Source organism: Macaca thibetana, chromosome 1 (assembly GCF_024542745.1).
Source record: "Macaca thibetana thibetana isolate TM-01 chromosome 1, ASM2454274v1, whole genome shotgun sequence".
Taxonomy (NCBI): Eukaryota; Metazoa; Chordata; class Mammalia; order Primates; family Cercopithecidae; genus Macaca; species Macaca thibetana.
Window position 1 is genome coordinate 65,616,609 of NC_065578.1, and position 14,519 is coordinate 65,631,127.

The window sequence follows — 14,519 nt, forward strand, 5'->3', positions numbered from 1 at the left end:
ACTGAAAAAATTATTTTTAAAAAATCAAACCCAATATGTGATAAACAAAACTCAAGTCTCTACATGCTCACTTTTCGCAGAAATGTCAAGCAGTGCCCTCTTTTGAAGTCTTTTGACTATTATATATCAAAAACCTAAAAAAAATCCTGCCAATTCTTTACTAATTCCATTTTTAAATAGAACTGAGGAAATGATTTAAATGTACACATAAGTTTAAGATAAGATATTCATTACAATATTAACAAAGGCAAAAAATGTAAAATAGTCTCAGTATGTAACAACATGAAAATAATTATATAATGGGATCCTATGATATTATTAAAATAATGTTTTGAACAATAATTATACATTGTAATGCTCTATTTACTTTTAAATTTATTAAAAGCTGTAAATAAATACCTGAGCACGCAAATACATACTACAGGAAAAAAGAATAATTAACCCTGATGTATTAAGATTAACATTTTCTCAGAGCTAAGCATTTTATTGGCTTATTATTTTCACACTTTTTCATTTTATGTTGTCCAGATTTTCTACCATTAGAATACATTATTTTATAATCAGAAAAAAGTTAATTAAAACATTTTTTAAGGCTTGATTACCACCTCATAGGATATCAACCCTAGAAAAGAACATGAACAAAAACCTGACCTGCCTTCTCATTTTTCCCATAAAGAAACCAGAGAATCAGAAAGTTAGATGGTTGGCAAAGGCCAAATGCTATTTGCAAGCAGAGTAAAGGTGCCTCCTCAAATTTGCAGCCAAATAGACCTCCCCAAGATAGCCTGTTTCAAAGAATCCCTTTACAGGCACCCAGACGGAGAAGCCACCAGCCCGCAGTGTTTTTGGGGACATGGCAGGCCAAGGGCAGTTTTCCAACTCATCTCAAGCTCTGGCCATTCTTGTTGAAACCTTAAGACCAGAAAGTAGAGATATGTCCAGGCCTCAGTCTTGCTGCCCAAGAGACAAATCCTCACCTGCCTAGACCCTTGAGCAGATTCTGAGTTCCCTTCAATCTGGAAGGCTCCATGCCTATTTGAGAGGTGAAGGAACTGAGGGAATCTGCAAATTCTACCCACCTCACATCCAAATATACCATGGTTTTCCACCCCTGCCCTAACACTCAGATCTCCTTTATCTAAAAGTAGGTCTCAGTGGTAGTAGCAGTGGTGGTGGGGTCATTCCATAGGCTACAATGTGAATGGTAGTTGTGGCAGGTGGTGGCCTTGGTCTGGGAGGACTTGAAGGAGTCTGCCATTGAAAAAGGGCAGAAATGTACAGGCTTGTCAAGCAAAAGGAACCATGTGCAAAGGCCCTGGGCTTTGATACCGTGTGATGAGAAGTTCAGCTGCATGGGGTGTGGGGGCAGGAAGGGATGACAGCTGATGTGGCTGGAAGTGAAAGGCCTTGAAGACTGTGCGAGGGAGGACTGTGGGAAGTCAAGAGCAGAGTGTGGGAAATGGAAGGGAGTGGGAGGTAGGCACAGCGGGGCCCAGGCCCTGACAGAGGAGGAGCCATGTACCAAGAGGGGATTGGGCAAACTGGACCAGCAGATAAATGGAAGTACATCCCTGATGGACTGCAGCCAAATTCAGCCAATGGCCCAGCCCTAGTCTCAGACCAGCCTGGACATATCGCAGGAGGGTCTAACCAGCCAGGGCCATCTCTCCTGTCCCAGCTGCACATTCCCCCTCATGTGGCTCAGAGTGGGCAGCTAATAGGGGATCTGTGTTTCAGAAGAAAAGGATGAAAACAGGGCCACACCAAAAGAGGAAGTGGCAGAACTTTGCTCAGAAGAGTTTTCAGCTGCGGGGAGTCTCCAGAGATGCTGAACGGAGGCCTGGGCGACAGCTGCTTGACTGAGCACAGCCAACTCTGTTCATGGATGACGGACATGCTTGGGTGGCGGGTGAGCTTAGACGACAGAGGCCTGTGTTCACGTCCCAGCTCTGCCACATCTGTAGTGATGGGCAAGTCATTTATCCTTTCCAAGTCTCAGTGTTCTCCACTTTCCCTGTCAAAAGGGCATAATAATAGTCTCTATTTCATATGGTTATTGAGACTATAAAACAATTTATTGCATAGAGCATTAATAATACTGAAGGATTGTTGTTAACTTTTTAATCTTCTCCTTTCATCTTCCTGGGACCCAGATCCATTATTTGTATTTGTATTCCAATAGAAGAGGAACGGGGTATGTGAACAGCCACATATTGGGTCACTTTACCTGAATTACCCTCCGAATTCTCCCATGGGCCCCATAAGAAGGGCATTAGGATCTCTCTCGGGCAGAGAAGTTGAATTTCAGAGACGCAAAATCACTTATGTAAGATCCCAAGCTAATTTAAGGCAGAAAAGTAATTCTGTCTACCTCCAAACTCCTGCCTGTCCACCAACCAGGCTGCCTTCCCCAGCTCAAATCTCCACAACCTGTTAGTACCACCTACCCCTATACACCTGCTGCCATGGGAACAAGGGTCCCGTCCCCTTAGGTCTCACACAGACTGGGAACGTGGCCTTTGTTTTACTGGCAAAGCTGACCCAGGCCAGGATACAGCCAGATCCACCATCCCTGAACTCGGGACTACTGTGGGTCACAGACACCCCTTTGACAGTGAGATGCCACACCTAGAACCCATTACCTAGCAAAACATAAGAATTTGGAGTAAAACACCATTTAAAAAAATCTACGTGTGCCTCTATCCCACAGGGAGTTCCTGAGGTTTCAGGGAGTTTTTCAGGGGTCCAGAGAACCCAGAGGGATAAGGGGCTGGGAATAATTTTAACAGCATAGGATCTCATAGGATGGAATGAAGTGGAGAGTCGCGGGGAGCCATTTTTACACTGCATATCCCACAACACTCTCTAATATGATTTAGCCCTTTCACTACACAAAGTAAGAAGCTGACGGTTAGACACACAGGGGAGAGGCTGCTTCACATGGCAGAAAGAGCTGGGACTGCCAGTCCATGAGATGTTTGTTACAGTTCTCATTTCTTTACTTATTTTGCTGGGTGATCCTGGGCAAGTGGCCTAGCTGCTGTTACAACACAACCACAATGATGCCTGCCATTCACTGGGTGCTTCCCAAGGGCTAGCCTTGTCCTAGGCTCTGAACGTTTATTATTGCATTTCCTCTTTACAATAACCGTAGGAGATAACCATGATTTTCTCCCTTTCGTGGATGAGGATTGAAGCACACTGCAGACTCAAAGCCCCTCCCCAGGGCTCTACATCTACCGTAAGGCCACCCTGGGCAGACACTTCTCCTTTATAGAGCAGGGAGCCTCTGACAATGCAAAGGTCAATGTCAGATAATTTTTTTTTTCTTTTAACAATCGTCACTCTGGATGATGCTGGAGTGGTGTGTGTGTGAGGAGTGTTTCCTAGAGAGACATTCATGACAGTTCTTAAGGTCAGGGGTGGTGTGGCTGGAGCCACATCTGTGAAATCTAATTGCCAAGATTCCCCCTCTTTCAAAAGAGTAGAGCTCCCTCTTCTCCTTGCCAGGCTCTCTGTTTCCGGAACTTTGGGCTTTACTCTCTAAGAGTTTCAGATGTGTTGAAACTCTGTAGAATTCAGGGGAAATCTTGCTGGGTCAGAGCCTGCACAGTTATCCCTCTGGGAGTTTCCAGCTTTGTGTGGGCTCAATATCAACAATTTTTGTTCGAGAAGCTCTAGAACTGGCCCAAGACCAATGTTACCCTGGCCAGGCTGTTGGTGATAAAACTCAAAGGTTATACTTCTATAAGAAGAAAGAGAAATTGTCTCAGCCACAGGCAAATGACAGATGTGTGCAGGAGTTTTACATTTGCCATCTCATTCGGCTTTCACATGGGAGATAGAGGATAGTATCCCCATTTTAAAGAAGGGAGAACTGAGTTGGCCAAGGTCACCCAGAGCATAGTAGAATTGGGAGAGATTTTTCTTTTCAAAGCCCACTCTTCATTGCTGTGATTCCTTGCTAATTATCCAGCTGAGACACAGGATCATGTTGCAGTATAAGAACATACCAGACTAGCTGGGATTAAATTTTGGCCCGACTGTGGGCTAGTTACTTAATCACCCCGAATCTCAATTCCTCATGCATGAAATGAGGCTGAAATTACCAGTGTTTGCTTCATAGGGCTCTTATGAGTTTTCAATGGGTTAATATGGGGGGAATGATTAGAACAATGTACATGACATAGTGTCAGTTATTTTAATCATATAACTTGATTTAAGAAATGCACTGTTGTTTTAGCAGGTATATAGTGTACACTAGGGGAAGGAACATAATTTTCAGACAGCAAATCAGACTCTGTGCTGGGTGGGTGCTTCAGACTCACAACCCATTTAGAGTGCTGCACAGTCCCATGAGTGAAACATTCAACAGATGAGGAAACCGAGGAATAAAGAGTGTGCAATGTGACTCATGTTGCTCAGCTACAGAGTATTCGAGCTGGAACTCAAACCCCAGGCTGACACCAGCACTTCCACTTTTGCCTCTGTCATGGTGGCCAATGCCACTGGATGAAAAAGAAGAGCCCAACAAGAAAGCATGTGTTGGAAAGCACATACATGTGACTAGAGGACCACCAGGGAGGGAAGGGCTGCCATCTTACTCGCATTGCCTTGTTTTGCAACTACATTATTTCCTGATCTAGTCCTCTGTACATTTAATTGTGATTAATACTGAAAATTAAAATGCACAAAGCACAAAGGAACCTGGCATTTCAGGAGGCTACTGTAATTGATTCAGAATTTGAAGACATTCATCTATATTTGTTGTTTATTGTCTTCCTACTATATGCTGGATCTGGGGGTTAGAAAGTTAATGGAGGAGTGACACGAAGATTAAATAATGACACACTGAATGGCATGTGCACAAATGATTATAAGCACCATTAAAGAGAGCTGGGCCGGGCGCGGTGGCTCAAGCCTGTAATCCCAGCACTTTGGGAGGCCGATACGGGTGGATCACGAGGTCAGGAGATCAAGACCATCCTGACTAACACAGTGAAACCCCGTCTCTACTAAAAAATACAAAAAACTAGCCGGGCGAGGTGGCGGGCGCCTGTAGTCCCAGCCACTCGGGAGGCGGAGGCAGGAGAATGGCGTAAACCTGGGAGGTGGAGCTTGCAGTGAGCTGAGATCCGGCCACTGCACTCCAGCCTGGGCGACAGAGCGAGACTCCGTCTCAAAAAAAAAAAAAAAAAAAAGAGAGCTTGATGGCATTTAAAGGGGTAGATGGTAGTCTGGTCTGATCTAGCTGAGGGCTCAAGATATAGCATGCAGAAGTCTAAAGGAAGAAGAGAAGGAGAGGATGAATGTCACAGAGAGAAAGAACAGCATTTGCAAAGGCTTTATGGCAGAAGAATCATAGACTATTTGAGGAACTGAAAGATTCTCTGTGTCTAGAGCACAGAAAAAGTGGGTTAAAGAAGTTCAAGATGAGGTTGGAAAGGTAGGAAGGGGCCAGAATATGCAGAACACTGGTGATCACATAGAATCGGTCTTTGTTCTAAGAGGATGGGGAGGAATTCAGATTTAAAAAATTAAGACTTTTTTTACAGGGGCTGTAAAATTGCAAGTAATCTGTTTAGGTTATGATTAACACAACATCATATCATTGTATTATATACTAACATACGGTTAGTACCCATCATATTGTGAAGGTATGACAAACAGCCTTCAACTTACCTCCAATTCTGAGGATAATTAATGGCTATGGGAATAATGTGTTGAGACTCAGTGGGTATATCAGGATGCAGTAGGAATGAATACTATTATCCATTAACAATATAAGCCTGGCCGGGCACGGTGGCTCACGCCTATAACCCCAGCACTTCGGGAGGCTGAGGGGGGCAGATGGCTTGAGACCAGGAGTTTGAGACCAGCCTGGCCAACATGGTGAAACCCCGGTTTTACAAAAAATACAAAAATTAGCCAGGTGTGGTGACGCATGCCTATAGTCCCAACTACTCGGGAGGCTGAGGCATGAGAATTCTTGAACTCAGGAAGCAGTTTGCAGTGAGCCAAGATCATGCCACTGCACTCCAGCCTGGGCTCAAAAAACAAAACAAAACAATGTAAACCTGGAATGGACTGAAGCTGCATGTTCTAACTGTGGCTGCATAAAGCAAAGGGGCTCTGTCATCAGACTGCCCCAGGTCAGAATCACAGCTGTGCCACTTGGTATCTGCTGGAACTTGGGCAGTTTACTTAGTAACTCAGAATCTCAGCTTCCCAAGCTGTAAAATAGACACAGAAGCGCTCACCTTCAAGGGACTTTGTGAGGATTATTGGAGTTGAAATGTTTAACAATTAGGCACATGATGGACTTCATAATAATAAACTATCTTAGTGTATAAAGAGAATTTGGAAGTATAATCGTGGAATCTTTAAAGTTGGACCTTAGGGTAAGTGGGAAGGAGAAAACAGAAAGGACAACTTATTTCACCTTTTCTCAACATAAGTTGTCTTTAAGTATGAGTACTACACAATAGACCTTTACAAAAACAACCAAGAGGGCAGGTGTATGTTCTGCATTCATTCACCAGGTTTGGTAAATGAGCTACCCATTCACCCCGGGAGTATAAGAGGTTATTAAACTGTGTCACCAAAAGACAGACAGACTAGATATTGGACACTTGAGCAAATTTGAAAGCTGTCCATCCAAAATTTTAAGCCACAAAAAGGAAATAGCCACAAATAGGAAAACCATTAGATGACTTGCACACATTGAAGAGATGAGAGAGTTGGGATGCTGAAGATTAAGAGGATTTGTGAAGAGGATTTCTTCAGAAAGAGGTGTTAGTGAATGGAGTCTCAGATAACTCCCGGGTTTTAACTTTTTCAGGCATAGTGCCAGGTACAAAGTTGATATTCAATAAGCATTTATTGAATGAATGATTGAATGAATAACTGATATATGACTATAACCTGAAATAGGTAAGAAATAGAAAAAGAGCATTAAGTGTCTTTAACCTTGAGGTAAGAAATACATATAAATTATAACACATAAAATTAAGAAAATTGGCTGGGGGCAGTTGTTCCCACTTGTAATCCCAGCACTTTGGGAGGCTGAGGTGGGTGGATCACAAGGTCAGGAGTTCGACACCAGCCTGGTCAGTATAGTGAAACCCTGTCTCTACAAATAATACAAAAATTAGCCGGGTGTGGTGGCTGCACCTGTAATCCCAGCTACATGGGAGGCTGTGGCAGAAGAATTGCTTGAACCTGGGAGGCAGAGGTTGCAGTGAACTGAGAGCATACCACTGCACTCCAGCCTGGGTGACAGAGTGAGACTTTGAAGAGTATGGAGTAAAATTATAGAAGACTAGGAATAGTTTCTCCTTTACAAAAAAAACAGCTGAATTTCAGAAATGATAAACCTGTGCCATTAATTTTGGCAAAACACTAAAGCATATTTCTAAACAGTTAGTCATGAAAGTAGTCCTCACCAGGAGCTAGTATTTGTCTGCTAGGGTTACAAGAGTAGCCTGAATAGGAACATACTAAAAATAATGTATTCTGATTTTAGGGAGAGATTTGATAGTTGTGTAATTGCAAAAATGTGGTTGCAATGATAAGACAGCCATAGTTGTAGTTTGTAATTACCTTACCCAAATTCTCTCATGGCAAATTAGTCTAGATGGGATCCCTAGATTCAGGATGTAGAGTAGTGGTTTGCCGTCCTGGTCAACTCTTAAACAAGGAAACTTTTACAACACATCAATATCTGGCTCCACGCTCAGAAATTTAGATTTTGTTTGTCTGGTATGGACTCCAGCCATTTGAATGTTTCAAAAATTCTCTAGTGTTCTAACATGCAAAGTTTTCATCGCTATTTTCTTAATGTTCTATTCTTGGCCATAGCCTTTACAATATATTTTTAAAGAACATATTGAATGAAGACAGAAAAGCTGCTTGTGTTGTGTTTGTACATGAGTCAAAACTAGAAAATGATGAAATTAAGCCTGAAATGAGCAAACAAATGAAAACCTTCAACAAGACAGAAAAATAAGCAAAGACACTCACAAAGTAAAATGTCTTGTTACAGAGATATTTTGCTAATGAAATGAGTCAACACATAGAAAGAACTTACAGCAGAATTAGGCACACGCACACTCAGTACATTTAGCACACCAAATCCTGCTCACCGTAGGTCAGCATTCTCTTCATGTTAGAGAAACGAAGGTACAAAGGATGTGCCCTTCTAGCCTAAAATCATGCAGTAAGCTGTGAACCTGGGCTTCAAACCCAGTCCTGACTCCAGGGTCCAAGTTCTTATTTACTATTCTGAGTGTTAGTATGAACTTTGATTTTTAGGACTGAAAGGGATGTTAGAATTTACCTCAGACATTTTAGAGAGAAAAATTGAGGTTTGGAAAAGTGAGTCATTTGCCCAAATGCACACAGAGAATAGAAGAAGAAGAAGAAGAAGAAGAAGAAGAAGAAGAAGAAGAAGAAGAAGAAGAAGAAGAAGAAGAAGAAGAAGAAGAAGAAGAAGAAGAAGAGGAGGAGGAGGAGGAGGAGGAGGAGGAGGAGGAGGAGGAGGAGGAGGAGGAGGAGGAGGAGGAGGAGGAGGAGGAGGAGGAGGAGGAGGAGGAGGAGGAGGAGGAGGAGGAGGAAGGGAGGGGGAGGGGGGGGAGGGGAGGGGGGGAGGGGAGGGGAGGGGGGGAGGGGAGGGGAGGGGAGGGGGAGGAAAAGGAAAGAATAGCAAAGGAAGGGAAGGGAAGGGAAAGGAAGGGGAGGAAAAGGGGAAAAAAGGAAAGAAAGAAGCCAGGTCCTGTGTTTAGGGCCCTTTCCAAATCAAAGGAAATCTGGGAAGGTTCTAACTTACTCCAGGGAAAATGAGTTCATCAGTAGGGAAATCCACAAGAAAGCTTTGAGAAATGCTCTCAAAGAGGTTCTGACTCTCACAGGTGGTGCTAGACGTTTCTCAGGAATCCTGAGATCAGTGTAGGGGTCAAATTTCTCCCCCTCGCAGCCCCATGCCTGGACTGAGACTTTTTTGTCTTGTTTGGCTTTGTTCTGTTTTGCTTTGTTTTAGAGGCAGGGTCTCACTCTGTCACCCAGACTGGAGTGCAGTGGTGCCATCAGGGCTCACTGCAGCCTCCACCTCCCAGGCTTAAGCCATCCTCCCACCTCAGCCTCCCGAGAAACTGGGACTACAGGCACACACCACCGTGCCTGACTAATTTTTTTTTTTTTTTTTGTAGGGATGGTTCTCCCTATGTTTCTCAGGCTGATCTCAAACCTTGGCTTCAAATGATCCTCCTGACTCAGCCTCCCAAAAAACTGGGATTACAGGTATGAACCACCATTCCTGGCCTAAAGGTTTAATTAAAGAGGTGAACTCCCATATCAAGGAGAGTGTTAACAGGTAAGAGTTGAAGTTTGTTTTCTCTGGCATAGGGAAATCCTGACCCAGAGATATGGAGAAGGATATTGAAGATGTTTTATACCAAATTATAAAACCTTGGATTAGGAGATTTCAGAAGACTCTTGCCACATGAAAAAAACTCTTAGTCCTGGAGAGTATGCTCCAGTGATTTCTGGGCATCCCCAGGTAGAATCCCACATGTACTCATGAACCAGCTTTGTTGGCTACTATGTTGCTTTGACCCCATTTTTCCTTTTTACTTTTTTTTTTTTTTTTTTTTTGTATTTTTAGTAGAGACAGGGTTACTTTTTTTTTAAATTATACTTTAAGTTCTAGGGTGCATGTGAACAACGTGCAGGTTTGTTACTTATGTATACATGTGCCATGTTGCTGTGCTGCACCCATTAACTCGTCATTTACATTACGTATATCTTGTAATGCTATCCCTCCCCCCTCCCCCTCCCCACAATAGGGCCCAGTGTGTGATGCTCCACTTCCTGTGTCCAAGTGACCTCATTGTTCAAGTCCCACCTATGAGTGAGAACATGCGGTGTTTGGTTTTCTGTTCTTGCGATAGTTTGCTGAGAATGATGGTTTCCTGTGGCACATACACACTATGGAATACTATGCAGCCATAAAAAAGGATGAGTTTGTGTCCTTTGTAGGGACATGGATGCAGCTGGAAACCATTTTTCCTTTTTTCTTAAACTCATTCTCCGTAATGAAGCTGCCTCACTCAATAGTGAGCATGGAGATCAAATGAGATAGCACATAGGCACTCAATAAATCAAAATTTGTTGCAATAATGCCATTAATAATGAAGAAAAATAACTCCACTAGTTGCTTCTGCTATTTTAAACTAGATGTCCACTGGAGTCAAGAGAGACTAGAATAAACTACTAAGGAATATTTGAAGGGAAAGACAATCCTTTTCTATCGATGACAGTGATTCAGGCTTCAAAGGCAGGAGGATGACCCGGTCTGGACACAATAACAATTCCAGGCACAAGCTGCTATCTGCTGCAGGCAGGATCTCCTAAATGGAGTCCTGGTGGACACCTGTCCTAAAAGCACCCAGAGCCCACACTGCTCCAGCCTGCACCTCTCACCTCCAGCCACTTTGAAGAATGGAGATAAGATAGTGATCACTCCAGAGTGCACGCTGAGGCTCAGGGCCTGTGCTACATACTCCAAGTATGTGACCTCACTGAGCCCTCACAGCAATTGGTATTATAAAGCCAATACCCTTTACAGAAGGAGAATATATGAATTCAAAGGAGTTAAATACCTTGCCCAAGGAACAGTCCATTTTCTGACTCTAAGACACATCCTTAACTCCTCTGTACATGTCAGGAATTTCTGGTAAATATTTCTTACCTAGACCTGCAAGAAGGACCCCTTCTCCTCTGCTCATCTGCTTAGACCATAAAATGATCCCTACATTCTGGCCTCCTAAGAGTCTAGCCTGGCTGCTTTGCCTTCTCCCCTCGTGGGAGTCTTTGTGAAGAATGGATTTAGCTTCTTGGCTCTGCAGCTTTGCTTCTGAGCCAGAGGACTCACATGACTCCAAGTGTCAAGTCCCAGGGACACCAGTGCAAACACCAGCTGCAGCTGTGACTCTTTTTGCACACACTGTTTTTGGAGGAGCTCTCACCCACACTCTGAGAAACTAAGCACACTATTCACTTTCTGAAGGGTACTGAAGGAACATCTGGGGTCATCCTGCATTGGTCAATATGCCTATATCTCTGCAGCAAAAGGCAAGCTCTCCTCACCCTTCCAAGCACAGAAATGCCTGCCGTCAGGGAGAAAACTTCCAACAAGAGCTGGTGCTTTTGGACTGTACCAGATCTCTCTATCCCAGCTGATTTTCATAATTTCCTCTTCCTGAAATGGAGGCAGCACTCGCCAACGTCTATGCTTCTTGCTGGCAAGAAGATATAGTCTCAGCAGAACCTGCATGCAGCACTTTGGGGAAGAAAACTTGAGTATTTTCGATATCTGTCCTGAAGGCTCAGTGTCCAGGTTTCCATGTAGGTCCTTGAAAGGCATGTCTAATAGAGCTGTGTGCCTCAAGCTCCAAAATCCTGTGTCAGCAGTTTGAGATGACATCTGCTACTTGCTTAAAACCTCATGTCCTTCTTGAAAATATTAGCCCCACTCTCACATTAGTTTAAGATCCTCATCAGAGAATTTTCTAAAGAGCCTATATTAGGGATTTCACAGGAAGATATCCTCGATCTTCCTCTGTAATGCATCTCAATTCCTTATAACCTAACCTAAATACAACAAACCAAAATAATTTTGAGATCGGACAGACTGAAGCTGAAATTACCCAAAATGCCACTGGTCAGGTTTCCTGGAAACAGACTCATCGAGGGAGATTTGTGCCAGGTGTTTCTTGGAGAGTGCTCTTGGGAGCAACATCTGTAAGGGACCAAGGGAAACAGGACTGGGCAGAGAGAGTTGAATAGAATGAAACAGAGGTTTAAGCTGATCCCGTGGGGGAGCTCTGAATCTCGGTTGGCCTTTCAGAGATGTCTCAGATTCACCTCTCTGATCTTTGTATCTCTGCACAGACCAGCTTCCAGGGAGGGGGTTGTGTGTAACCTTGGACAAGGCAGTTACCTTTGGTAAAGAGAGCAATTTTCAAAGAGGAACTTACCTATGGGCCATCAGCAAGCAATGTTTGCAAACATGGGGGGGCACTGAATGCCTTTGTTTTAAAGGGGGGGATTTAGGTGCACACCACAGCATCCACTGCACAAGCAAAATCTCTCACTCTCTAGGAAGCAGAGGCCTAGAGAAAAGTGGATGGCCCAGGGTCACACAGCAAGGTGATGGAATAAAAAACAGCATGGACTGCTATGGAAACTGGGAGCATTAAAACAAAACAAAACAAAAAGGAAAAACAAAAACAAAACTAAAACTAAAAAAATACACTAGAATTGCAATGACTGTAAACCTCAAAACAATGTTTTCCCTCTAATATCAATACACCTATTGTTTGCTGAGCATATCCTATTGTGCCAGGGGTACATTAGTTAATATATTAACTAATCAGATGGAACCCCATAGAGTAGGTATTATTGCCCTTATTTTGTAGCTGAGGAAACAGTTCTCAAATGTATTTAGTAGCCTAGCAAAGTGCCTAGCACATGTTAAACATCCGTCTGTCTCCAAAGCCTGTGCTTATAACCCACATCTTCCTCTCTACGATTTACCTAGGAGCCTTCTCTCTACCATTGTAAACTAGGCTATCGCCCCAATCATCAACAGTTTAAGAGAGGAACAAGTCACCATTCTCTGCCCAGCAATCCCTCACTGTCATGGGAACTGCTATTTTTATCACCATTTGTGATTCCTTTCTAGTCCACCACCATTCTTATGCTGGCTTCATAAAATGAATTTCTAGCTTATCCAGCCGAAGGCCCATGGATCGCAACCCTGTGACTAAATATTCTTCCAAGCATACAGCAAATACTTATTGGGTGCACACTATGTGCTGGCATCCTGCTAAGCACTTTGCACTCATTCTCTCATGCTACCCTATGAGGCAAGTATTTTGATTCCTACCTTGTAGATGAGAAAAACAGAGGTTTAGATAATGCAGTCACTGACCCAAGATCACGTAGCCTGGATTTACATGCAGATCTGTTTTGCTTTGACAAAGCTGTGTTCATTCATTCTCTGTTATTAAGCAAATATTTATTAAATGCCTACGCACAATCCAGTACTGTGCAGAACTGCACTGGAGATAAAGCTTCACTCAGGACATATGCTCTCATTCCTTGCCTTTGTGGCAGTTGCATTCTAGAGGAAGAGTCACAAATACAAAGGCCTCCAGGGGCTTTGAGTTAAGTGGATGGGTGGGGAGTGCAAGGGAGGGGACAGCAGGTTTCTGCCTTCTTAAGGCACTAACTACTCAACTCCAACCAAATGTTGCTATGTGAGAACATGGGCCCAGAACTGCCAGCTTTTCCATTTTTCAAAAGGAGCCAGAAATCTATATTTTATGTGAAATGCCTTGATGTCTTAAAATTGCGGACTAAGCCAACCATTCTGTTAGCATTAATGTGTGTTAAACAAAAGGCATATGTGGGCCACATTAAGTCCTGGGGGACACCCTATTCTGAGATTCCTAGAGAGTCAGCCCACCTGAATCCAGGTTAATTTCATGTCGAAATATCAAGTGCACCCTGCATGTTCCCTGAGTCTGGGGCCTTTTCCTATGGTACAGGAAGCTTTAAGTCATGACTTAAAGTTTTCTTGCTAGAGAAACTCTACAGTTTCTTTTTCCTTGAAATTCCATTCTTCCCTGAGTCTAGGCTATTAGCTGACCTGCTTCTGTCAGGAAATAGCTGGATTGTGGGCGTCTACAAACAGCAAGAGAAGGCTACGTGACCACTGCTCACAGCCTCCTTCCCCCTTCTCGTTCCTGCTGCCACCAGATGGTTCTGAGATAATGCCACGTCTTTCCTGCAAGAAACAACATTTCCGAGCCATTCTGCCGATCCCTTCTGGCTGTCTTGGAATGCAATTTCTGGGCCTCTCCCCTCCTGTCATTGCTTCCCCTGTCTTATCTTCAGAGGGATAGGGGACCTGAGCTGGTCCCTTTCCAAAGAGAGTCAATCATCCACCATGCTGGAAGTTCAGGGGCTCACGTAGACGATGTAAACGTGCAAACTCAAGTTCCGGCTCGCCCATGGATGCTTACAGTATGTTTGGGACCACCCAGTCATTTCCAAAATTATGTATGATACCAATCTCACTCCTTATCTCTGCTGTGAAGATTCATATTCTCTAATCAAACAAGTGGAGTTCTTAGTCTCCCAAAAATCCTGTGAGAGACAAAACAAGATAATCTTTCCCCACAAACCTGGCATCCAGCCAAGCTTTGATCTCTGGTTCCAGCCCCTCCCTCAGTCTTCAACATGATTTTCCCATGATGTTAAACAACATCTCCTTCTACCTCTGCTGATGACACAAGAGGCAAAGAGTTGGGATCTAATCAGTAGTTACTGCCTGCTCCTAGATATTAATTGGTAGGAAGGAGAATTAGGCCCCTGAGATGAGATCAATATTAGCTGTCAGAAAAAGCTGGCATCATTAATCTGTTTCAGTGTGAAACTGAGAGCTGACTTGCAAA

General features: G+C 43.5%; 1 long non-coding RNA gene across 1 annotated transcript in view; it reads right to left on the bottom strand.

Moving 5' to 3' along the window:
- The window catches only part of LOC126937483 (uncharacterized), a 27,120-nt gene extending 18,908 nt beyond the window's left edge, over positions 1-8,212 (bottom strand). Inside the window, exon 1 of the long non-coding RNA XR_007719760.1 lies at positions 8,145-8,212. This is a non-coding gene — a long non-coding RNA (uncharacterized LOC126937483). The remainder of the gene's footprint in view (positions 1-8,144) is intronic.
- Between the last annotated feature and the right edge of the window lie 6,307 nt (positions 8,213-14,519).